Below are 25536 nucleotides of genomic sequence, written 5' to 3' on the forward strand. Positions count from 1 at the left end.
CACCTGCTGTGATAGAGACAGAAACCTCAAACAGGGATGGAAAGGGGAAGACCAAACAGAAACAAGTGCTGAGGACAGGTCAAATAAAAATCAGGAGCTGAACTCCCCCAAACTCTTCCCCCAAGTAGGAGAGAGGAGGGGGATGAATTCAGCCTTCACATCCCATCCAAATACACAGGGGGAAGGGAGGAAGCCACTGCCTGGTGTCTGCTAGGATCTGTAGGAATCCATGAACTATATTTACCCTGAGGATACGACCCCTGCTAGGGATAATAATGAACTGAGAGACCTCCCCAAGGGCTTTGTTGGGCATCCCAGATGTTTCCTTCAGGCACTTACAGATTCTGAGGTGGTTTAATGTTTCCTCACCTGTGCACGGAGATCTCAGGATCTCTCTTTCCTCTGAACCTTGGAGGTCTGGGACGCATGGCTCTTCCCCTTGTTCCAGCTGGGAGATCACATCACGCTGGAAAACTAGAAACCCTGCTCAGATGAAAGAAAACAAAGGAGTTCAGTTGATTTCATAAGACTTGGGCATAAAAAAACATTCTATTAATTTAACTTCAGTCCTTAGTGTGACCTGGTGGCCCAGGGGCAGTTCTCACTGAAAATGCCAAAGTTAGGGCAGGCTGAAAAAGGGAGAGCAGATGCTCCCAAAAATGGTGGTTAACACTGAAGTTAAATTCACTGACCAGTCACAAACACGGGTTATCGAGAAGCTGAAAAAAGAAATCACGCAGCCCCCTTTATTCCATCCCAGTTCTCTGGCTCCTAATCAGCAGCTAGGTCCAGCACAGTGAGAGGTTATTTAAAAACTCTGCTCACATAAACAAAGTGTTCCTCTGACCCCAAAGGCTCAGCCACATCACCAGGTCAGTATAGGTTTGGATATTACCCAAAATTCCATCCTTCCAGACAATCCTGTAGCATCTAAACTAAAGGTTTAAAGGAAAGACAGAAAGAAGTTAAATGGGAAAGCACTCAGATACATTACAAAATGGATATATCAGGTTCTTAGCAGTATTGGTGAGTTGCTGGCTTGAAAGTCTGTCTGGAACACATCCACAGATTGGATGGGTCATTCAGTCCTTTGTTCCAGGGTTCAGTTTGTAGAGAAGGTGCTCCAGAGGTAAGAAGGTGGATTGAAGACAAAATGGAGATGATGCAGCTGCCCTTTATATTCCTTTTGCCATGTGGCCTGTACTTCCTGAGTCCCAAACACAAGCTTCACAGCACGTGGCATGGAAAAGCCTTGAAGTTCTCATTACACAGGCATACCCCAGCATGTCTTGCTGACTCAATAGGTGTATCCCCTTGGTCCTTTCCATGGGCTCATTGTACAGCTGATGACCCTCAATGGGCCATCAAACAGGCTAGGCAGTGTTGATGCTAATATGTCTGGGGGTGTCACCCAGAAACACTGCACAAGTCTGGAAATACAGATATACCCTACATATCTATAACACACAATACAAAGGTGATACAAACATAGAAACAAAATTATCATACGTGGAAAATCATAACATTTTCACTGACACCTGGCATGGCATATCTAGCATGATTCATTGCAATTTTATCAGATTATAATATTATTTTATTATTAATACCAAAGTGTCTCACAATTCCATCCAGTGTCACACTTGGTAAACCAGTGAATTTCCAGGACTAGTTCCCCAGGTCCTTGAAGATGCCGAACACTGTGCTTATGAGGGATTGAAATACCCACATATCTGCTGGGAACACACACTCAGACAGTGTGTCAGTCTACACCCCTATGTTCACTCTTCTAGAAAATTATGATCAATTTTGTACACAGTATGGCTTGTGAGGTATCATTTGAAAATGCATAATCTACTGAATATTATCCTCCTGTTAAAATGTGTAGTAACACTGTATGTAAAGTTATGAGATTTTACTGTATGATATTACTGAAAAAGTTACAATTCTGGGGAACACCCACAGAGCAGTTCCTCAGAGACAGCAAGGCAAACAGCTGGTCAAACAGCCATTCTCCTGCAGGGGGAAGGTGTGAAGAAGACATTTACATTCCATCACAGGGACCTCTTGAAGCTATTGTGGAAAACGACCACACGATTGATTTTGAATCAGCTCAGCCTGAGGCTCTTTTCTTGGTTAAAAGTGCGCAGGGGGCAACAGCTATTGGAATTCTGTCCCCCTGAGCTAAAAATCACACAAGCCTTTTAAAGCTTAAAACCCCAAACAATGACACATACGTTGCACTTTAATTTCCTTATTTGGAATATATTGCAAAATATGATGCAGGTCAAAAGCAAGCTGAACAATCAGTTTCCCATATTCGGCCTTTCCTGTTATCGTTATCACACCTGGTGATATGGGAACAAGACTCTGCATGTCTCAAGAAATGTCACTACCAACCTAGGCCATTTTCACATGCTGGGGTGCAAACCAGAGCAGTGAGGTGTTGTGTCATCTGTAATCCTGGGTGAGATTCAGTGTTCTGCTGCTGGAGATCCCCTGTATGGATACTCCCAGCCAGCATTCAAGGACGCACCGAGAGGTTCAGAGACAGAGAGAGTGTCCTGGGGAAGCTGGGAACAGGAAGCATGGGCCGGTGGGGTTCAGTGGAGAAAGGGAACAGGAAGGGCAGGGATATCACTGAATGCAGGATCTCAGCAGTACTAGATGTCAGGATAGCACATAGTGCAGCCCATTGGAAAAAATAATCCCAACTATACATACAGAATGATGGGGTCTAAATTAGCTGTTTCCACTCAAGAGATGGATCTTGGAGTCACTGTGGATAGTTCTCTGAAAACATCCACTCAATGTGCAGCAGCAGTGAAAAAAAGCAAACAATGTTGGAAATAATTAAGAAAGGGATAGATACGACAGAAAATATCATATGTCATATTTGTAAAAACAGCAAATGAATCCATGATACACCCACATCTTGAATACTGCATGCAGATGTTGTCGCCCCATCTCAAAAAAAGATATATTGGAATTGGAAAAAGTTCAGAAAAGGGCAACAAAAATGATTAGGGGTATGGAACAGTTATGCCAGACCTAACCCCCAGTTTCACTTGAGCAAACAGGAGCTATTTGACACTGTGCGATATGGCTCCTGTGCTCTGTTCCCAAAGTGTTCTGCAGCAGGGGAGGGTTTGTGGCAGTGTGTGTGTGTCACTGGCATATTGGGGTGATGCTGAAACAGGACAGAGTAGAGGTGGCATTGTGGGGCTGGTGTGAACTTTATCTCTTCATTTCCCCTTCCAAGAACCGAGGGGACAGGAACCCTTACCCAGTGAGGTCACAGTCTCATAGTTCTCCTTCATGACATCCCAGTAGAGGGCTCTCTGAGTGGGGTCCAGCAGAGCCCACTCTTCCCTGGTGAAATGCACAGCCACCTCCTCGAAGGTCACCGGCCCCTGAAAGAGCAAGAGTCCAACACTCAGGATCTCTTTCCCCACTCACAGCCCCACTATTTGTGGCAGAGAGGAGCCAATCAAATGGAAGCTCTGGGTGGATCGCAGTCAACAAAGTCCCACCCCCACCCCGCTCAGCGTATCCAGCAAATACCAGGGTGAGGGGATGAAGAGAGTGCCCCGTGTCTCTCCCAGCAGATCCATCACACACCTACTGGCCACCGACTGATACAGGAGATGGAGCCCCTAGCAGGGTCCAGGAAGAGCTCCCTGGTAGGAAGCCCAATAACCTCCTCCTTGTGAGGAGCGGGATATGAAGGGAGAGGCAGCTCCAATAAGCCTGACTCATGGGTGCCCCCTTCATATCTCACAGCAGCCGCTGGTTAGTGAGGTCAGGCTCCAGCACTGGGACTCTGGTCAGTTTAACTAGCTCCATGTAGGTGGGCTATTTTCTTTCTTCACAAATTAGGGCATTTCCGCCTCCCAACCTCCTGGGTCTGTTCCTAGAATCTAGGCCACTTATTAAATAACTCCCAGCAGGTTTGCCACACCCTGGCCTCCTCCTTTCCCCACGCTGTGAATTTTCTGCCCCGCTCCAACCTCCAAACCAGACTGTGCAAACCTTCCCATCACCGGTGTATTTGCTGTCCCTCTCCTCCAGCAGGAACCCACCAGCAATCCCCCGATAATCTCTACCTGAACTGACTCCACTGAAGCCATTTCTCTTCCCTGTCCCACATCAGGCTGGGATGACCTGGAGCAAAACATGGACGCCATTCTGCAGCCTGTCTGGTGGAGAAGGGCAGTTGTGGGCATTTCAGAACCGGTTTTAGTTAATTTCACATCAGAATTCCCCCAGGCCCTTTCCCTGCAGACAGACACCCTAGATCCTGCCATGCTGGGAAATGCTAAATCTGTTTATTACAATGTAGACCTGGCCCCTCCTGCCAGCTAAGCCCAGACACATTTTTAACCTCCCTTCTCCCTCTCCTCACCCCCTAACAAAGTCTCTGAACACAAGGCTAGAAAAGAGCAGAACCAAAGGAGTCACTGTGGGGGATTCCCTCGGACACTGACCCCACGGCAGCTACACCCCAGCAGGGGGAATATGGAGTCAGGAACTGGCTTTTCCTCTCTCTGATCCTTTGCTTGTTCACTGGAAAGTGGTTCTGCCCAGGGATGCAGCAATACATGTGTCTGGGTGGACTAGAGAGCTAGAAATCTCTCCCCCTTCATTTCTACTACTGCCCCTTTCAGTCTCTCCTTCCCCTGTCCTCTCTCCCTGCCCCTCTGGCTGGGACAGTCCCATTCCTGAGGGCTTTGCTCTCCCAAGGCTGGATTTTCTCCTGGCAATTGCTACTGGGAGGAGAAACGAGGAGGGGCTGTTTGTGCAGAGTCACTTTCTTGCCAGTCCCCAGGACTTTCCGTGAGGTCTTTCAGTTACCTGGAGACTCTGGCTCAGAATTTAGTATTAACAGGGCCCAGGGCTGCCCTAGGGGGCTAGGACCAGCTGGAGAAAGTCATCCCCTGGGCCGGGCAGAGAAGCAGCTTTAATTCAGGTCACTTCCCAACACAGAACCCCACTGGGGGAGCAGCAGCTGCTAAGCCTGATTTCCCAGATCACAATGGAGGCTGCAGCATCTGACCCAGGAAGCTGGACCCCAGGATCCTGAGCAGAGAGGGACAGAGCGTTTGAGCAGCTTCCCTCCTTTAGCTCTCTGGGGAGAGCAGCTAATGAGAGCCCCTCCTCACAGGGAGAATTGCTGATCTCATTTGCCCCACTGTCGATCCGGAGTCACTCCTTGTCTTTCCATATAGTGACTCTGGATTAACAATGGTCTCAATGAAATCAGAGCTCAGAAAGAATGAGTCCAGAATGCTGTGGAAGGGACCATTGTGCGGCAGTGCTGACCCCCTTCCCACCTCCCTCACCCCCCAGATCCAGGACAAGGAGTGGACAATCTAGGAGAATGGAACTGGAACTCCCACCTCTTGCATCCGACGAAGTGGGTATTCACCCACGAAAGCTCATGCTACAAAATGTCTGTTAGTCTATAAGGTGCCACAGGATTCTTTGCTGCTTTTACAGAACCAGACTAACACGGCTACCCCTCTGATGAGTGTTTGATAAGTGGCTAGAAAGTTATCACAGTGACTGGGCCTGGCCGGGGAATGTCGGGCAGTGCTTGGAGCCAGGATTCTGGCATAAGCTAATCACGGAGAAGAAGATGGGTCAGGAGCAGCCCCAGAGCCCCAGCCAACCCCAGATATTCCCTGGGACCCCGCCCCCAGACTCCCAGGCCAGGGCCCTCAGATACCCCTCAGACCCCCACCGGCCAGAGAACCCCCACCAGACCATCACTGCCAGCTGGGGAATCCCAAAGGGTTCCCCCCACCAAGAGACCCCAACAGCCAGAGACCCCCCAAAAGGGACCCCACACTGGGAACTCAGTCCCTCACTGCTTGCCTAGGATCCCCCCCCCCCACCCTCCAACAGGATCTGCCCTGCCCTTTGCCTGGCACCCCCTCCTCCCCCTGCGGGATCCCCTGATGCTTTACAGGGGCACCCCCTGGCCTAGCGCCGGGGATTCTCCCACACACACTCTGTGCACTGGGCAGGGCAGCGATCCCAGGAGTCTGCGGGGGAAGCCCAGACAGAGCCCCTGGCACAGCACCAGGCTCCCTCTAACCCCCTGTCCCGCCTCCCCAAGAGACGCCCACCCTGGCTGTTCTGCAGCCACCAGGCCGCCAGCGATACCCACCTCCAGGACCCACAGCCTCAGGGCTGGGCACATCACAACCACCCCCTGAAACCCCAAATTTCCAGAACCCACCAACCTCACTAGGGTACCCCCTGCCCAGCCACCCAGAGGCCTCCCCCACCCCAAGCCCCCGACAGCTGCTATCTCCCCACACAGCCCCACCCCCACCCAGCAACACTGTTACCTCACGGTGCCTGAGAAGTGGATAGAAAGTGACCACCGCCCCCTGCTGGCCAGTCACACAGGCAGAGGGAGCCCTGGGGGATGTCTCTTGAACAGGAGAATGGAAGGCCTGGAGGGACAAAATAGATAAGAAATGTCCATGCCCTGTCACTCGCAAATAATGGCCACCCTGGATCCACCCCAGAGGTGGCTACATCTTAGCACTGTGGAGGGGCCGTCGCTGGGGGGGGACGGCCCCGCGCAGGCGCTGAGCACGTCCTTATATCACTTCTGTGGCGGGAAAAGTGCTGAGGAGATGGAACGCTGAGGGCTGGTTTTGGCGGGAAAAACCGGTTTGGACTGGTTTGAGCCTGTCCCCTGATGGTAAACAAGTCCCCTCTCAGAGCTGGAGTCCAGGGGTCAATAGTTCATATGCTCCAGATTGGATCTTATTTTAAAGCCAGTGATTTACTTCATAAACATCTTATTAACCAACTAATTGAACATATTGAACAGTTTATACTTCTTACACCTAACAATGAGATAAAAAAAAAAAAAACACAGACAAACCTTATCGGTAACAGCTAATGTCCTAACTGGGATATCAGCAGCGGTTTGTAGCGGGGGGAGCGCACAGACTGAATGTGTATGACCCGACCCCAGCCCTCAGCCCCACATAGCAGTGGGGCTTGGCACTCTCTGTACATTGGTGTGGTGGCTGAGTGGTTCACCAAGCAGTGACAATCCAAGGAGGTTCCCTGAGTCAGTCTCACTCCTGAGGAGATTCTGCACCAAAAAAATTCTGTGCACAATATTTTAAAATTCTGCAAATTTTATTTGTCAATAAATAAATGTGGAGGCTCCAGCATTGCAGTGGGGAGCACAGGCTGCTGGATGCACAGAGGTGGGAGCAGCAAAGAATCCTGTGGCACCTTATAGACTAACTGACGTTTTGCAGCATGAGCTTTCGTGGGTGAATACCCACTTCGTCGGATGCAAGAGGTGGGAGATCACCCTGCAGCCCCCTCTCCCCTCCAGGGAAACAGACTTGGTGGTGAGGCTGCACCTCTCTGCTGCCTACTTTAGGAGCCCCAAAAAGACTCCCCAGAACTGCTCATGAGGGGCACATGTGCCTTCCCCTTGCTTCCCCATCAGAAAGTCAGAAAGCCTGAGCAGCTGGCCCCGGATGATTTGAAAGGGCCTGGGGGCTCCTGCCACCACTACCGGCAGTACAGCGGGACTAAAGTGGATTCCTGCCCACCCTGGCTCCGCACGGCGCACCACTCCCAGAAGCATCTGGCACATCCCTGCGGCCCCCGTGGGGTGTGTCTCTCGCACGCTGCCCCCACCCCAAGTGCCAACTCTGCCATTGGAACTGCGGCAATGGGAGCTGCAGGGGTGGTGCCAGCAGGCAGTGGTGCCAGGAGACCCACGCTCCCCGGGCCTCCTCCATGTAGGAGTTGCTGCCAGATGGGGGTGTGGGTCACTTTCGGGAGCTGCCCAAGATAGGTGCCATACCCTAACCCTCTGCCACAGCCCAGATCCCACACCCCGCCCACACCCAAACTCCCTCCCAGAGCCCACCACTGCCCCCCAACTCCCTGCCCCAGCCCAGAGCCCACATCCAAACTCCCTCCCAGGGTCCACCTCCTGCCTCCCCTGCCCCCCAACCCGCTGCCCAGCCCAGAGCCTGCACCTCATGTACCCAAACTCCCTCCCACAGCTTTGGGGGTGGGGGCGAGGAAGGACGGGCAGGACTTGGACCAGTTCTGGGCATCACCAAAAGTTATATAAACCTGGTGATGCTGAGCTGGAGCCCTAGTCACTGCACATCTCTCTCCTTACACAGGGGGACTCTGTGGGGCAGGGCGCTGCTGGGGGTTTATTCCTTCCTTTAATGGCTGTGGAAGGGGGAACAGGGAGAGAATTTGCTCCTCTGTTCTCTGCGGAACACGTGCAGGCAGCGGGATTATTTCCAGGGCTGTAACAAAACTCAAGCTAGCAGAGGGGGGAAGGGATTTCCTGCAGGATCTATTCCCAGTGCAGCTCCCAAGCTGTGCCCTGGCGAGCTGTGCCCAGGGGATTTAGATGCTTTATGTAAGGGGACTGTTGCCCCCTTACTAACATTCAGTGGGGGTGTTTGGTTGCTAGCTCCCAGCACTAAAAAGGGAGGGGTCGATGGGAAATCAGGAGCCTGAGACTGACAGTCCCCAGGAACAATGTGGAGAGGCCAATGCTCCAGGTCAGCCTGATTGACAGGGCGGGCAGGCTATTCAAGGAGTCAGGAGGCCAGGGGGGTCCCGTCCTCCCTGTGAGCTGGAATTGTCTGAGTCACATGGAGTGGGGCCGAGCTAAGGAGAGAGCAGGGGACCCAAGCTGAGCTGATGGTAGCAGAGCTGCAGCCCCAAAGCCAGATCACAGCCCAGAGAGCAGCCCTGCCCTGGGAGCAGAGCTGTAACAACTGGAGCCAGAGAGGCCAGACAAGCAGCCCAGGGAGCTGAAGGCAGAGCAGCAGCAGCAGCCGTGCTGAGGCAGAGCGGAGCTGGAGCAGTCCGGAGCTGGGTGCGGTGAGCAGCTGGGGAGAGCAAGGGGGACCCTGGGCAGTGGGCCCAGCACAGGGAGACGCCTCAGCCAAGAGGCCCTGCAGGCCAAACCTGGAGGGGGATCGTAACCCTGACAGGGCGGGGGTGATGCTGGGGAGAAGAGTCCTGCCACCCAGAGCCTGAGAGTGTGTGGCCACCGCCAGAGCAAGTGTCCAACCTGCAGCGTCCCTGCAGCACAGCCAGGGCCTGAGGAGGCGGCCTGGGACCTACAAGGAACAGACTGTGAAGTGCCCTGATGTCCAGAGACACTTTTTGTGATGGTCCCTGCCACAGAGCGGGGTGATGTGTTTTCCTTTAACCTTTCCCATTTTTTCTTATTTTTTAAATTTTATTGTTAATTAAATAACTTGTATTTGCTTTAAATTGTATGATGTGATCAGTGGGTCAGGGAGGTGCGCAGTGCAAAGAGAGGGACACCCTAGCCCCTGTCCTGGGTGACCACAGCAGGGTTGGGGGGGTCAAGTCCCCCAGGAACCCTGGGCCCAGCCTTGTTGGGGTTATGAGGACTCTGCCAGACAGGAGAGTGGAAGGGGAGTCCTCAAGGGCAGGGAGGCCTCTGGGTAAAGGAAGTGGGAGTGAGGACTCAGATCCTTTTGCCAGCCCACTTCACCGGGGTAGTGCAGAAGCCAGGAAAGTTCCCCACAATAGCAGGACCATTCCCCCACTTACATCTAGATACAGTACCAGGCATGTAGGAGGATTTCCCCTTCTGAGTCATGGAAGCAGAAATTGACTTTTCCTTTCCAGATTTAGCTAATGTTCAGAAAGAGAATCTAGCACCTGCCTTCCAGATCCGAACACCTCAAAATTCAGGAGTGCTCAAGCTCAATTTGGGCAAATATCCTGATCCACTGTTATTTTATCCACTGTACAAAAAGTAGGATAAAATTGAGCAAGAAATGCTTCCCAGGGGTTATTAGGACTGGAATTGCTATTTTCAACAGCCATTGCCATTTTTTTCTAGTTTTGTTTGTTTGAAAGGAAGACAGTGATATTGCATTGGCAAATTCCCCAGAGAAAGAAGGAGTGGAACAAAAGAATAATAAAGGCACCTCAACTTTTCCTCATTTATGGAGGACAGTCTTATAATATGCATCCAGATATCCTCCAATCACACATGCTGAAAATTGTTCCATTTTACTGCAGTTCTGTAACTATATGGGAACCAATCCTGTCTGTGTTCTGTGCACATCCAAAATTCCTGCTGAATGACCCATCCTGGGAGTGAGTTACCAGTGACCCAGGGCTGGGGTGGAAGGAGGGTACAGGTGGCGGGGAGCACCCAGGCCTGAGGCGGCAGGGGTTGTGTGGGTTGGGGAGCATTGGTGGGGGGGGAAGGGGAGAGTCCAGATCTGGGGCAGCACAGGATGTAGGGGGGGAGCCCAGGGCTGGAATGGCAGGGGGTGTGGGTTGCGGGGGGGGGGAGAGCCCAGGGGTGGGGTGGCAGGGGGATGCAGGTGTGGGGAGGCCCAGGGCTGCGGCAGCAGCGGGTGCAGGTTGGGGGGAGCCCAGGGCTCGGGCAGCAGGAGGGTGTGAGGGGGAGCCCAGGGCTGGCATAGGGGCAGCCAAAATTTTTTTTGCTTAGGGCAGCAAAAAACCTAGAGCCGACCCTGCCTCCATGCACTGTGAAGTAGGTAGGAGCGGATCATTATTATCCCTACTTGAAAGAGGGAGAAGCTGAGGCTGAGAAAGGAGAATTGAGTTGTCTGAGGTCACACAGCCAGTCAGTGGCAGAGTTGGGAATAGGACCCAAGAGCCCTGATTTTCAAACTAACCATCGGATCTTGAATTTCAGACACTGAATTACCTGAATAAAGTGCTCTCAGATGAGCTCCAGACCAACAACAGTGCACAGGAATTATTCAGCAAGTATTTGAGGAGAACTGCAAGGTTAGAGAGAGTCATGAACTGTTCAGAGACAATTAATGCAGAGAAGCAGCAAAATTCATCAAACATAGAACTGGTTCTGACTTATTTCCTTGGTCTTAAAAGAGAACAACAAGACCTGAGTCTCCTCCCTGTCAATAACCCCCTGCTGAGCCAATCAGGGTAGAGACTGAGGACGGGAGGCTGAGGGTTCTCACCAGAGAGCCCAAAGGATGGCCCAGGTCACTGGTGGGGATCACTGCCCGAGCTCTATTTCAGCCCCACATGTTTGGGTGGACCTCCCACAGTGGGAGCTGCAGAGCACTCCCCCGCAACACACACCCCTCTCCTGCTGTTGGGAAGGGAACAGGAGAAAGGACAAAAGAAGCAAAAGACAAAGAGAAAGGAGGGAGGGATGGATGGAGGAAAAATGGAAACAAAAAGGACAAACCCCAATGTCCCCAGTGATTCTAAGGGAAAAAATCCCAGGTGCGCAATAAACGTCTGCCTCCTTAAGCTCGAGTTTTCCATGCCCAGAATTCAACTGTCACCAGATGGATCAGACTGAACAGGTTTCAAACCTCGAGGAGGCTCTTACCTTCTAAACAGGGACGGCTGTTTTCTAGTAAAATCACTAAAAGGGAAGGAGAAAACTCGAAAGAGGTTCCTCCTGGCGCTCAAGTCCGTGAACCCGAATACTCCCTCAGTCCTCAAAGAGAGACCTGGAGAAGGAGACTTGCTGGAGCAAAGCCACAGGGGTCTCTGAGGTTTCCCTGGCCCCTCGCCCCTGTCCTGCCTGGCTGATGTCAGCATCTCTCTGTGAGGTCACCACCTCCCCACCACCTTGGACCAATAGTCTGAGGTCCTGCAAAAGGCCTTTGTGATGTCACTGCCACACCCCTCCCTTGCTGTGCCAATGTCCTGCCCCTGGCCAGGCACTTTGGAGGTTTGAGCTACTCCCTGTGGATCACCCCACTCAAGGAGCATTCGTTCTAGGCAGCAAGCCGGCTAGACAGGGAAACATCGGACGCTGCTCCCAATGCTACACTCAGTTTTTCAGAAATTAGTCGACTTTATGGCCAGAAGAGACCATTAGAGCATCTAATTGGACCCCCTGCATATCACAGGCCTCCTGTATGACACAATAGTGAGTTTATTACGCAGGGTCCACCCCTCCCTCACTGTGAATAGTACATGAACCAGCCTTGTAATGGAGCTGAGATTTCCCAAAAACTTCAAGCAAAATACACCAGTTTCATAAAACAGATTTATTAACTATGGAAAGATGGAGTTTTAAGGATTATAAGTGGCAGGCATAAAAGATCAAAGTAAGTTACCATGGAAATTAAAGATAAATTCACAATCTAAACTTTACACCTTATTACACTAGGCCGTAGTTCGGTTATGCCACAGGAAGGCTTAATGCTCGAGCTGCAGCACGTGCTGGGCAGGCTTAAGGCTGGGCTCCCCATGGCAGGAGAGAAGAAGAAGACTCGGCCCCTGGAGGGGCAGGCTGGGGCTTCCTGGATCCCATTTGCTCACAGCCAGCGCCCTGCCCCCACTCCCAAGTCATTAACGGCTCCCCCAGGTCAGCCAGAATGGAGCAGCGGTTTTCACTCCACAAAGTCCACTTATGGCTTACAGGACCCCAGATCCACCATGTCGGCCAGAAAGGAGCCCACTCAGCCTCGCCATTGCTGCTTTTCCTTCCCCCCAGAACCCCGCTTCTCCTGGGCTGCAAGGAGCCATCCCTGGGATGCCAACAGGCAGGCACAGGATTCTGCCTCCCAGCAGCCAACCGCACCTCCCCCGGCTTTGCAGAACGAATGGTGACACTCTACTAACCCCACTGAGCCACACTGAGGCACTTACTTTCTGCCCTGCCTTCCTCAGCTCGACTTTCCTCTTTTCCCCCATTCCTGCCTCACTTCCTCCTTTGGCAAGTCACGCAGAGGAGGCCAGCAGGAAGAGCCGGCCTCCACCGGCCAACCTCCCAGGGCAGAGGAGGCCAAGCCACAAGCCTCCAAAAGGTGACACGCCGCACTCCTCTAGGTTCTCCAGCCTGACGCCAAGGTGCTTTCTCCACTGCTGTCAGCACCCTCTGTCATGCAGGGGTTGGAGTTATCCCAGGGACAGGCCAATAGGAGAAGGAGGAGGCCTTCCTGAACAGCAAGGGGATCTGGCAAAAGGAAGCCAGCATGTTTCTGCCTGGTTTTGAACCAGGGCCCTTTTGCATGTTAGGCAAACGTGATAACCACTACACTACAGAAACTCCATCTTCTTGGCTGTTACTCACCCTCACACAGACCGATGGACAAACCTGGAGAAAGTGGTGACAGCCCTTCAATAGGTCAGCTGGCAGAGCAGAGGACTGGAGCGGGCACTCAGGAAGTCGTCCTTACGTTGCCCTTGTGACTCCAGCTTGAGGGAGAGCTTCTTTTTCTTCCCCTTGCTGACAAAGAACAAGAGAAGAATGAAAGGTCAGGTGGGCCAACTCGGTGCAGAAGTCCATGTTGTCTTTTCCTGCTGCATAGCCTGAAATGAGGGACTCGTGGCAGTTAAAAGAACTGCTGCACTTTCAGAAAACATCCCACCCGTGCACAAAGGGGGATAGAAGAGCCTGTTAGTCTAGCACGCTCCCAACTGAACTACTTCAGCAGCTGCTCGGTTTCTTTTTGGCCTCCTGCTTTTCTGTCTGGGATGTTGTTATCAGCTGTGGCACAGAAAAAGGACGTCATTGCGAGCGGCCCATGAAGACAAGATTCACTTTTGCCTTCCTTGCTTGGCTTTACTTGCTTCCTCGCCCTATTCCTGCCTTAGTTCCTGGGTTACCTGAAGGCGACGGGGGGCCAGCAGTACCAGGAGGAAGTTGGGCAGCTAGACCTTGGTGGCAAAAGTCCTGCCGCCACTTGCCACCCCACTCTCTTCTCCCAGCGTCACATATTGGCCACCAGGGACTTGGGGCCCAGCAGCGCAACGGAAGGCAGTGCACAGAGCCACCCTCGCCTTGAAGCTCCAGCTCATTAAACCACATCTTCAGTCGCTGATGGCCAATGAGAGACCGACATCGCTTGCTATTTTAGCACTTGGAAATGCCATTGGTCAGTCATTGGATCTCTGTAATGCTGTTACAGAACAAAGGAAAATAGAATCTCAGTGTGACATTCTATACCTTTGGGGGAGTGGCTGTAACCCCCATAATCCTCATTTTCATATCATCGTGATCTTACATATAGAGCATGACTTGTAAGGTATCAGGGAAAGGATATGATCTGCTGAAAGTCACGTCTCTACCCACAGATGTACACCATTCATGCATATGAAGTTATGAGAATTGTGCAGTGTGGTTGTCACTGTGCTGTAAGGTGCGGGAGTCAGCCAAATTTTAGCTCCCCAGTGGCAACAGCAAGGAAAGTAACCAACACCCGGACAGGGTGTCAAACAACCATCGACAGCCATTGCTCAGCAAGGAGCTACAATGCAATGACTCACCTGCATGAGGATACCCCAGGGGAATTGCTCAGACTTGCTTGGAGAGACGCAGTGATGCTCACCTGACTCTGAAGGGGGGAGGGGGGCAAAGCCATGGGGGAAGAAAGGACATGATAAAAGGAGAGACATTTGCCAGGCTTTATCTCTCTCTGCCACCTACATCTACAGACACCCCCACACCAAGCAACTGAAGCGCTGATGAAAGGGGAGAGCCTGGCTGAAAAGCCACCACCCAGCCTGTGGTGAGAAGCATCTGAGTTTGTAAGGGTACTGAAAGGGTTAAGATCAGCTTAGAATTAAAAGCAATGAGGAGTCCGGTGGCACCTTAAGGACTAACAGATTTATTTGGGCATAAGCGTTCGTGGGTAAAGCCCACTTCTTCAGATGCATGGAGTGAAAATTGCAGATAGAGGCATAAATATAGATTGGAACATGAAGTGACGGGAGTCACCGTACAAGGGGAGAACCAGTGTTGAAGGCTAATTCAGTCAGGCTGGATGTGGTCCTCTCCCCATAATTGATGGGGAGTGTCAATACCAAGAGAGGAAAATAGCTTTTGTTGTGAGCCAGCTACTCCCAGTCCTTATTCAAGCTCAAATTAATGGTGTTAAGTTTGCAAATCAATTGTAACTCTGCAATTTCTCTTTGAAGTCTGTTTTTGAAGTTTTTTTGAATGGCTACTTTGAATTATTGGGTGTGAATGTGTAAATGTGCTATTGACTATGTAAGTCCCATATGGTCTAGTGAGCTAGATTCCTAGTTTTTTCACCCAGGTGGCCTGGGTTCAATTCCCACTGTGGGAACAATGCACAGCTTTTGCTCAGAGGGAGGCAGGAAATGAAAGGAATGGGAAGGGATCCTGCCAGCAGGGAGTTGGACAGTGTTGGATGGGTACCCCAGAAGTGGGGTGGGGCAGTGGTCTGTGGGGAGATGAGGAAGGATCCCAGCTCTGTGGGAAGTTGACATTCTGGAGAGCACAGGCCTGGCATTGGGGGGAGAGTGAGTGTGTCCCTCTAAACTCACCACCAGCAGACTAGGCAGGCTTGGAAGAATTACGTATTTGTTGGTAAATGTCAATTTCTGTGTAAACACAGAACCCAATGGCAAAATCTTTCCATCGATGATAATCAAAAACAACAGATGGGCAAAGTAAGAAACATGTTGCTTGAGAACTTATCCTATTCTAATCCTCTAGGGTTCCCTTTTGCCTTAGGCACCACCACGTGGGCATTTCATATCCCTCCTCATTTTCACACAGAGGCACAATTTCCTTTGCACAGATCCATGAACAGCAAAACCTCCCTGTGTCTATTGTCTGAGCCAGGGCATTCGATTCCACTGAAACCTTCTCTCCTGCAATGGCAATGGTCAGACAGAGGGGATGCATCCACCTTCCCCCTGGCAGTGAGATATTCACTCTCCTCTTCATGCTGCTTTTGTTATTCCATGAGTCATCAAGGATGGAATAAAAGCTGAGTTTACTCAGGGTGAGGAAAGAAAGGAGCCACCAACCCCCTCAAAAATCTCAATGCCCAGAGAAAACCTGCCTCTGTTATTGGACTCACAGAGGTGCTGGCAATACAATGGGAAAAGGGACTGTCTGAATTGCCAAGGCAGGGAATGAACAATCTACAGCAACATCATTAACCACAAACACACTCTAATCATGCTCTAGCCAGTAGGGAAATGGGCAGGAACTCTGGCTGTTCAGCCATGGCCACACTTACAGAGCTGCACAGCAGTGAGTGTGCTGGGGAAGCTGGTCTGAGCAAACAATTTGTAATGACCCTCGAGTGAGAACAGAACCAGAGTGTAGAAAGGCCCCTGTGTTAAGTGGTTGTGGCTGAGGCCTTAGGGAGCTGGGTTAGAAACCACAGGGTGTCTTTCTGTGGAGTTTTGATCCTTGCCAGCTAGGCAAGGCTGGTGTGTGGTATCTCCACTCCATGGCTGTACTGTCAGTGTCTGATCACAACAGTGCCATAGGGAGCCAAGCCTAGACATATTCAGAGGCTAAGGCCAGGTCAATGTTTCAAACAGTGAGTCTATGCTGCTGCAGCTCAGTAATGGAGATGCTCTATGCCAGGGTTTCTCAAACGTCCTTTCACTGCAACCTCCTTCTGCCAAAATAACTTAATATGTAGCCCTGGAAAGAGGGACCAAGCCCCTCCACTCGGGGGGAGGGAGTGCCAAAGACTGAGCCGCAGTGGGGGGAGGGCAAAACCAAAGCCTGAGGGATTCAGCCCTGGGTGGGGGTCTCAGACTTTTGGCTTCAGCCCCAGGACCCAACAAGTCTAATGCCAGCCCTGGTGACCCCATTAAAACAGGGTCACAACCCACTTTGCGGTCCTGACCCACAGCTTGAGAACCACTGCTCCATGCTGAGGGGAGAGAGTTTTCCTGTTGGTGTAGTCAATCCACTTCCCCAGGAGGTGGCAGCTCTGTCATGGGGAGAAGCTATATCAGTGGGTGTGCAAGCTGTGGTGTTTACCACATTTAAGAAGTTTAATCAAACCCCATTTTTAAAAACCACCTGTGGTCTGGAAATGGCAAAGGAGCTCAATGAAGCAGGGTCTGTCCTTCAAAGTCCTGGAGACCACGATTCCATACTCCTGTTGCACTGGGGGTATAGCTCAGTGGTAGAGTGTTTGATTGCAGCTCAAGTGGTCCTTTGTTCAAACCCAGGTGCCCTCGAAAAGAAAATATTTCATTTCCATTCTCCATTATGTTCAGGAGCTGCACCATACGAGGATGTTTGAAATCAATGTGAACACTCAGCATTTTGCTGTCCAGATGCATAAAAACCTAGCACACCTGTCCATCAGCTGAAATCAGTTCTAATCCTCTAAGTGTCTAGTTTATGTTTTCATCAATTAAACAAAGGTATCATTCCCTGAAGCAGAGCACAAGTTTGAAATACAGGCAGCATAGAGCCAATATTCATAATGTCAACTACAAAAAATGATACACATCTAGAGATAGTATCATTATCATCAGCCAATCAGAACCTCTCCATAGACCCCTTACACGACCACTTCTCTGTAATATTGGCTGAAAATATAGAACAGTGGTCGCAACGGTGATCTATACAGTTACAGATTATGTCAATAACATCACAGGAGGTGACACAGCATCAATGAGACTGATACTGGAATAGCCTCCAGTTTTGGTGTCCTCATTTGAAAAAGATGTTGTGGAACTGGAGCTGCGGCAGCAAAGAGCCACCAAAGGTTCTGAGGGCTGGAGAAAAATGCCTTCTAGTGAGCTATTGAAAGAGCTCAACCTGTTTAGCTTATCAAAAGAAGATTGAAAGACGAGTTCATTGAAGTGCCTTAATGGAGAGAAAAGATTGGGTATTTAGGGCTCTTGAATCAAGCAGAGAAAAGCATAACAAGACCCAATGGCTGGAAGGTGAAAAGAGACAAATTCATATTACAACTAAGGCACAAAAATTCAACACTGACGATGATTCACCACAAGAACAAGCTACCAAGGAAAGTGGTGGATTCTCCATCTCCTGATGTCATTTAATGAAGACAAGATGCCTTTCTGGAATGTTTGCGCCCCAAAACTAGCTATTGTGTCATACAGGAGGCCTGTGATATGCAGGGGGTCAGATTAGATGCTCTAATGGTCTCTTCTGGCCATAAAGGAAGGACATTAGGAAAAACTTTTTCACTTTGAGGATGGTGAAGCATTGGAATGGGTTACCTAGGGAGGTGGTGGAATCTCCTTCCTTAGAGGTTTTTAAGGTCAGGCTTGACAAAGCCCTGGCTGGAATGATTTAGTTGGGTTTGGTCATGCCTTGAGCAGGGGGTTGGACTAGATGACCTCCTGAGGTCCCTTCCAACCCTGAGATTCTATGATAAAGTTGACTAATTTCTGAAAAACTGAGTGTTTTTTGTAGCATTGGGAGCAGCGTCTGATGTTTTCGTCTATCCGGCTTGCTGCCTAGAACGAACGCTCCTTGAGTGGGGTGATCCACAGGGAGTAGCTCAAACCTGCAAAGTGCCTGGCCAGGAGCAGGACATTGGCACAGCAAGGGGGCAGGTGTGGCAGTGACATCACAAAGGCTTTTTGCAGGACCTCAGACTATTGGTCAAAGGTGGTGGGGAGATGGTGACCTCACAGAGAGATGCTGACATCAGGCAGGCAGGACAGTGGCGAGGGGCCAGGGAAACCTCAGAGACCCCTGTGGCTTTGCTGCAACAAGTCTCCTTCTCCAGGTCTCTCTTTGAGGACTGAGAGTGTATTCGGGTTCACGAACGTGAGCGCCAGGAGGAACCTCTTTCGAGTTTTCTCCTTCCCTTTTAGTGATTTTACTAGAAAACAGGCGTCCCTGTTTAGAAGGTAAGAGCCTCCTCGAGGTTTGAAACCTGTTCAGTCTGATCCATCTGGTGACAGTTGAATTCTAGGCATGGAAAACACGAGCTTAAGGAGGCAGAACTTTATTCTGCACCTGGGATTTTGTCCCTTAGAATCACTGGGGACATTAGGGTTTGTTCTTTTTGCTTCACCTTTTCCTCCATCCATCCCTCCCTCCTTTCTCTTCTTCTCTTGCTTCCTTTATCCTTTTACCTGTTCCCCTCCCAACACCAGGAGGGGTGTGTGTGTTGCGGGGGAGTGCTCTGCAGCTCCCACTGTGGGAGGTCCACCCAAAAATGTGGGGCTGAAATAGTGCTCGGGCAGTGATCCCCACCAGTGACCTGGGCCATCCTTTGGGCTCTCTGGTGAGAACCCTCAGCCTCCCGTCCTCAGTCTCTACCTTGATTGGCTGAGGAGGGGGGTTATTGACAGGGAGAAGACTCAGATCTTTGTTGTTCTCTTTTAAGACCAAGTAAATAAGTCAGAACCAGTTCTATGTTTGATGAATTTTGCTGCTTCTCTGCATTAATGGTCTCTGAGCAGTTCATGATTCTCTCTAACATTGCAGTTCTCAAATACTTGCTGAATAATTCCTGTGCACTGTTGTTGGTCTGGAGCTCATCAGAGCACTTTATTCAGGTCATTCAATGTATGAAATTCAAGATCCGATGGTTAGTTTGAAAATCAGGGCTCTTGGGTCCTATTCCCAACTCTGCCACTGACTGGCTGTGTGACCTCTGACAAGTCAATTCTCCTTTCTCAGCCTTAGCTTCTCCCTCTTTTGAGTAGGGATAATAATGATCCGCTCCTACCTACCTCACGGTGGGTGGAGGCAGGGCCAGCTCTAGGGTTTTTGCTGTTCCAAGCAAAAAAAAATTTTGGCTGCCCCCACCCCAGCCCTGGGGTCCCCACACACTCCTGCCGACCAGGCCTGGGCTTCGCCCCCATACACCCCATGCCAACAACATAGGTTTGTTCTCCCCAGTCTGCCCAGGCTGAGCTGCTCCCGTTTATGCTCCGTCTCCAGTGGGAGCATGCCCAGAGAGGGTGAGGGGGTGTGGCGTCTTCAGCCCACATGGCGCAGTTAACCCTAGCAGTGCCAGTGCAGGGTGGATGCACCTCATCATAGACAGCATTTCCCAAATGTTGGGATTAGCTAGGAGATCTCTTCAGGAGTAACCTCCTGTAGGGACTGGGTCACGAACACCTTGGGAACCAAATACCTGGGTGTTTTCCTAGTTCCGAATCACTTGCTGTGGAATTCTATCCCTGGATCATCTGAGACAATATTGACTTAAACAACTGAACTACCCTGTGACCATGTGCACTTACTTCCGTCAGTTGCACCCATTTGGGGTCTGCTGCTGTTCACCTTTTCAGAGTGGAGATTTAAACATACGACTGTTTCTCTGATAATATCTCCAACAGCTTGGAGTATTCTCTCCTGTTGACTGAACTGTATTTGAATTTTCTCCATGTTGTCATGCAGGGATAGGGGGAAAAACAAACCTGAAGTAAAAAAAAATGGTAATTTGTCTGAAATTTCACAAAAAATCTGAGCTACATTCTATCAAACAAAACTAACATGCAGTTATATGACCAAGGAGCCTTCATGAAAGATAGAAAACCCATATCACAGAGAGGTAAAAGACACTTTCATTTTAATTTAAAGTGAAATTCCAGACTAGGTTACATCTGATGTCTCATAATCAGGATGAGAGATTCTCCCATGATCCACTGAAACCTGCTTCACCCGGCGCTTTCTCATGCATCCGACGAAGTGGGTATTCACCCATGAAAACTCATGCTCCAAAAGTCTGATAGTCTATAAGGTGCCACAGGATTCTTTGCTGCTTTTACAGATCCAGACTAACACGGCTACCCCTCTGATACTTTTCTCAGTGTTATTTACAGGAGTTTTAGCACCTTCATAACGGGGGAAAAAAACAGCCGACCTTGAGGGAAAAGGGGATTTGAACGGTGCTTGGGATCCACTTGAAATCCCCTTCCAAGTCTGACATTTTCATCTCCTGCCAGACTGATTCTGATTTAGGATCAAAGACGTGTACAAGCACCATTCCCAAGCATGGACAGCCAAGAACATGACCCCACCAGACATGTTGGGAAGCGAAGGAATACGAAGGGGTGAACTGTGCATGGCTCAGGCACAAGGTAACAGTTCTGGGGTGATGGGGAAGGATGGAATGTCTGAGTCGCCCCATCTCCTTCCAGTGTCACAGAGCCTAAAATGACCCTTATTTCCCTGACACTGCTCCAGCTCTTCATCATATTTAAATATATTTTAAATGAGAAAAAAAGTCAACAAAATAACTGCTGTTCTGCACAATCCAGGGTAATGTGAGAACAACTGGGAATGAGACAATGTCTCCTCAAAGAGGAACTTGACGTCTCTAACAGTAACTTTGCACTGGGAGGAGGAGTATAAATGTCAATCTCCAGGTTTGTTTAGAAAAGGAAATGTGGTGATGGTTAGCTCAGACAGGAGGAAATGTGCAAGATAACTCCACCGACTATCCATGGCCCATGTCTTTAGTGCAAGAATAGTTCTCTTTTTACATCAGGAAAGTGAACTCAAGCTAGCTAACTCCATGACAACCACAGTGATGAGACCCAGGTAGATTTTATCTCAACGTAGCTAGTTGAAGACACCCCCCATCTCCCCCACCTGGGGTGATGACATTCCTGGTAGAAAGGACACACACTCCAATGACTCAGGACAATGGAGTTGATACAAAGGACCACAGGATCCACCCCAAAGATGGGCGACCTTCAAAAGCTCATGTGTGGGAGCTGAGGAACTACAGTGCGCAAAAGATGCAAACAGCCTTAACACTCACTACCTGGGAACTGTCAAAAGAATTAAAGAAAAAAATCTCCTGACAGCTCTAGAGAAGGTTTTTATGAAGTTTATCTCCTTTACGGATTCTCTGATGTTTAGAAAGGCCTGAACTATGAGTGAAGCTTTTCCCACACTCACAGCATTCATAGGGTTTCTCTCCTGCGTGGATCCTCTGATGCATAGTAAGGTTTGAGCTCTGAGAGAAGCTTTTTCCACACTCGCAACATTCGTAGGGTTTCTCTCCCGTATGCGTTGTCTGATGAGAGATAAGGGCTGATCTCTGAGTGAAGCTTTTCCCGCCCTCACAGCATTCATAGGGTCTTTCTCCTCTGTGTATTCGCTGATGCCTACTAAGGGCTGAGGTATGATTGAAGCTTTTCCCACACTCACAGCATTCGTAGGGTCTCTCTTTCGAGTGGATTATCTCATGTCGAATAAGGGCTGAGCGGTAATGGAAGTTTTTCCCACACTCACTACATGTATTCTCTCGCTTTTCCGTGAGGATTTTCTCCTGGGACGTAGTTTCCTTGAGGTCCCTGTGAGTTCCCTGACAATTAATGGGTTCATCCACTCTCTCCTCTGAGTGGTTTCCCTGCTCTCTCTCTGGTCTGTGGTAATTTTCACCAGCTTTTCCCTGCTCATGGGGGCTGGACACGCTCCCTTTGGCTCTTCGCAGTAATTCCCCATGCGCTTTGGCGAGCTCAGCATCTTCCTGGTGAGGATTCTGCTCCTCGCTCTCCCTCACCACCCCATCACCTGCTAGAAGAGAGGAGAAATCTCAGAATTGGGGATGGAAAGGCAGAGAACAAACCCAAGTAAGTGCTGGAGAGACAGAAAATAAAAATCAGGGACTGAATTCCCCCAAACTCTTCCCCACAGGGGACAGTGGAGGGGATCAATTCTGCTCCCCACCCAGGACCGGCCTTTAGGGGGGGCTGTACGGGTGCCCCACCCAAGGGGGTGCCGGGCGCAGGGTTTGGATTCCCACCTGACCTGCTGCCGAGAGGCTCGCTGGGCTGATGAAAGCGGCACGGGAGGCAGATAAGCAGCTGCGTGGGGGAGTGGGAGAGACCTGAGCTGCAGGGGGAAATTGGACGACCAGCCGTCAGAGCCAGGTGACTGCTCCGGAGCAGAGGGGCCCCTCTCTGCCCTGCTCCACATGTGCAGCTGCTGCTGTTCCTGTCCCCCCACCCCCCGGTCACCCCCGGCGTGGCCCCGTCCACCCCCAACTGGGAGCATCCTCCTGACTGCTCTGCAGGGGGTGGTGCTGATCGATGGGGGGGGGGGGGTGTCCCCCTCCCCCCCACCCGGGTACCCGAGTTCCACTGAGCTAGGGTGCTGGGACAGGGGGAATCTGCGTGTGCTGCTGCCTCTCTGGGGCCAGAGCTGCCGGCAGCTGCTTGTGTCTGAACAAGCCTAGTTCAGGCTCCTGACCCTGAGAGCTTTCTTAAAGAGACAGCGCGCTCACTCACTCACTCAGGGGCACGCAGTCCTTCACCATACACACACTCCTTCAAATCCTCCCCTTAACACACACACCCACCCCAGGGCTCCCTGCATCCAGGTCACTTCCCCACCTTGGCTGTGCTGAGACATCAGGAGCAGCTGCTCTCCTGCCCTCCCCTTACGCAGCCTGCAGGGAAAGTGACCTGGGTGCAGGAAGCCCTGACGTCGCTCCTTGCTCCCCTCTCCCAGCCCCCCAGGGCTGTGTGGGGCGGGGGAGCAGCAGTCCAGTGGGGGAGCGAGCAGCAATGCCAGCTGCTTTGTGCATCCAGGTCAGGTTCCCCACTTGGGTGCAGGAGGGGGATGCCGGGGTTAGAGGCAAAGGGGGCACAGTGCAGGGGCTGTGGGCTCAGGAGGGGGCAGGAGTTGGGTGCGGGGGGCAGGGTTTGGGGTGAAGGGGGTATGCACCATGCAGGAGGGAGGTGCAGGGGGTACGAGTGAAGGGGGCACAATCCTGGGATTAGGGGAACATAAGGGAGGGGAAGGGGTTGGGCTGAAAGGGCACAGTGCAGGGCTTCGGGGCACAGGAGGGGCAGGTGTTGGGAGTGAAGGGGTGTAGGGATTAGGGGTGCAGGAGAGGAGCAGGTATTTGGAGCAAAGGGGCACAGTGCAGGGCCTGGGTGGAAGGGAGGGTGGGGAGCCTGGGGAGCCCATGGGGGACAGAGGGAATGGGGGGGTGCCACGCCCATGGGAGCCAGGGGCACCCCGGGTGCCATTTCCCCAAGGCCGGCCCTGCCCACATCCCATCCAAACACTCAGTAGGAAGGGAGGGAGCTCCAGCCAAGGTGTCAATCATCATCTGTAGGAAGCCAGGAGTGAGATCTGCTGGGGACTGTCCTGAGCTCACAGAGTCTGTGTGGGGAATCCCAGCCAGTTCTCTCAGGCACTTACAGTTTCTGGGTTGGTTTGATGGTTCCTCACCTGTGCAGGGACTTCTCAGGATCTCGCTTTCCTCTGAACCAGGGAGATCCAGGACCCACGGCTCTTCCTCTCCTTCCAGCTGGAAGATCACAGAGGGTTTGGAAACTGGAAACCCTGCTCAAGGGAAAGAAAACAAGAGAGGCAAGAGGGTACTTTGCCCACCTCTGGTACAGATGGTGACTAAACTTAAACCTCTGCAAGCCAGGAAATGAGAAGTTAATGTAAACGCCCCCCTCCAATGCAACCTTAACTTTGCCCCCAACCCTTAACCCCGCAGCTGGCAAGAACCACTGAGGATGGTTCTGTGTGGGCCGCACAAAGGTTAACAAACTGCCACAGGGACTCAGGTATTCAGCTCAATGCAGCAGTAACGGGATGAATTCTATGGTCTGTGGTATAAAGGACGTCAGAGTAGACGACCTAATAGTCACATCTGGCCTTCAAAGCTATGAACCTATAATCGACCCGAGGGAAGACTAAGAGAACGTGCCATTGTCTGTGCTGTGTTCACAGGTGGGAATCCCAGCACCTATCCGCATGCCTCCAGCTGTGTGCACTGGGCCAGCTGTAGCTGTGACTGGCTGATGGAGGGATGGGTTGGAGCAGCTGGGCAGAGCTGTGCCTGTGCTATGCAGAGAGGTGCATGTGAAACTTGGGGGGCAATTCTGCCTCATTTCCGTGCTGAGTGTTGTAGGCTTGGTCAGCAAAGGTGCCCAAGGGCGTGTTCTTGCCATGGGGGTTGTCAGCACCCTGGTGGTGTATGTTCGAGTGATCTGTGGGGCTTAGTGAGGGTAAGTGAAGGCAGCGACTCGAAAGGAAAAGTCAGGTTGAGGGCAAGGGGGTGGTAACACTGTGCAGTCTCAGATGGCCTGTGTGCAGGAGGTTCAGTACTGGAGAGCAGGCCAGGGGGAGGAAGCTTCTGTTTGCTATGACAGAGACGAACCGAATATTATCTTAGCAAAGAGAAGTTGTGAGACTTTCTGCTGTACTGCTCTGTAACAGAGGAGAGGGCTAGTGTGGGTGTCTCTGGCATGTCGGGGTGTTGCTGAAACTGGACAGAGTGGAGGTGGCACTGGGGGAGTGGCATGAACCTTAATTCTGCATTTCCCCTTCTAAGAACCGAGAGGACAGGAACCCTTACCCAGCGAGGTCACATTCTCATAGTTCTCCTGCATGACATCCCTGTAGAGGGCTCTCTGAGTGGGGTCCAGCAGAGCCCACTCTTCCCTGGTGAAATACACACCCACCTCCTCGAAGGTCACCGGCCCCTGAAAGAGCGAGAGTCCAACACTCAGCACCTGCTGCCCCACTCACAGCCCCACTATTCGTGGGGGAAAGGAACCAATTGAATGGAAGCTCCGACAGAGAAACAGTCTGCAGGCTCCTATCCCCCCACTTCTGAGAGCAGCCAGGGGGCATCACGGTGAGAGAACAAAGAGGGACCCCTTGTCTCTGCCTGCAGACCCATCACACCCCTACTAGCCAGAGGCTGATACAGCCCCACGGTGGGAGACCCAACACCTCCCCACTGCCAGCAGCTGGATGTGAGGGGCCGGGACATCTTCCTACACCTCCCTGCTGGGTGCCCCTTTCCATGT

General features: G+C 51.3%; 1 non-coding gene and 1 pseudogene across 1 annotated transcript; both read right to left on the minus strand.

Moving 5' to 3' along the window:
* The window catches only part of LOC120381408, a 129027-nt pseudogene that overhangs the window by 38664 nt on the left and 64827 nt on the right, over window positions 1–25536 (minus strand).
* On the minus strand, window positions 13000–13072 carry TRNAV-AAC. The gene has a single exon. It is a non-coding gene; the product is annotated as a tRNA-Val (tRNA).

Source organism: Mauremys reevesii, linkage group 14 (assembly GCF_016161935.1).
Source record: "Mauremys reevesii isolate NIE-2019 linkage group 14, ASM1616193v1, whole genome shotgun sequence".
In the NCBI taxonomy this organism is placed as follows: domain Eukaryota; kingdom Metazoa; phylum Chordata; order Testudines; family Geoemydidae; genus Mauremys; species Mauremys reevesii.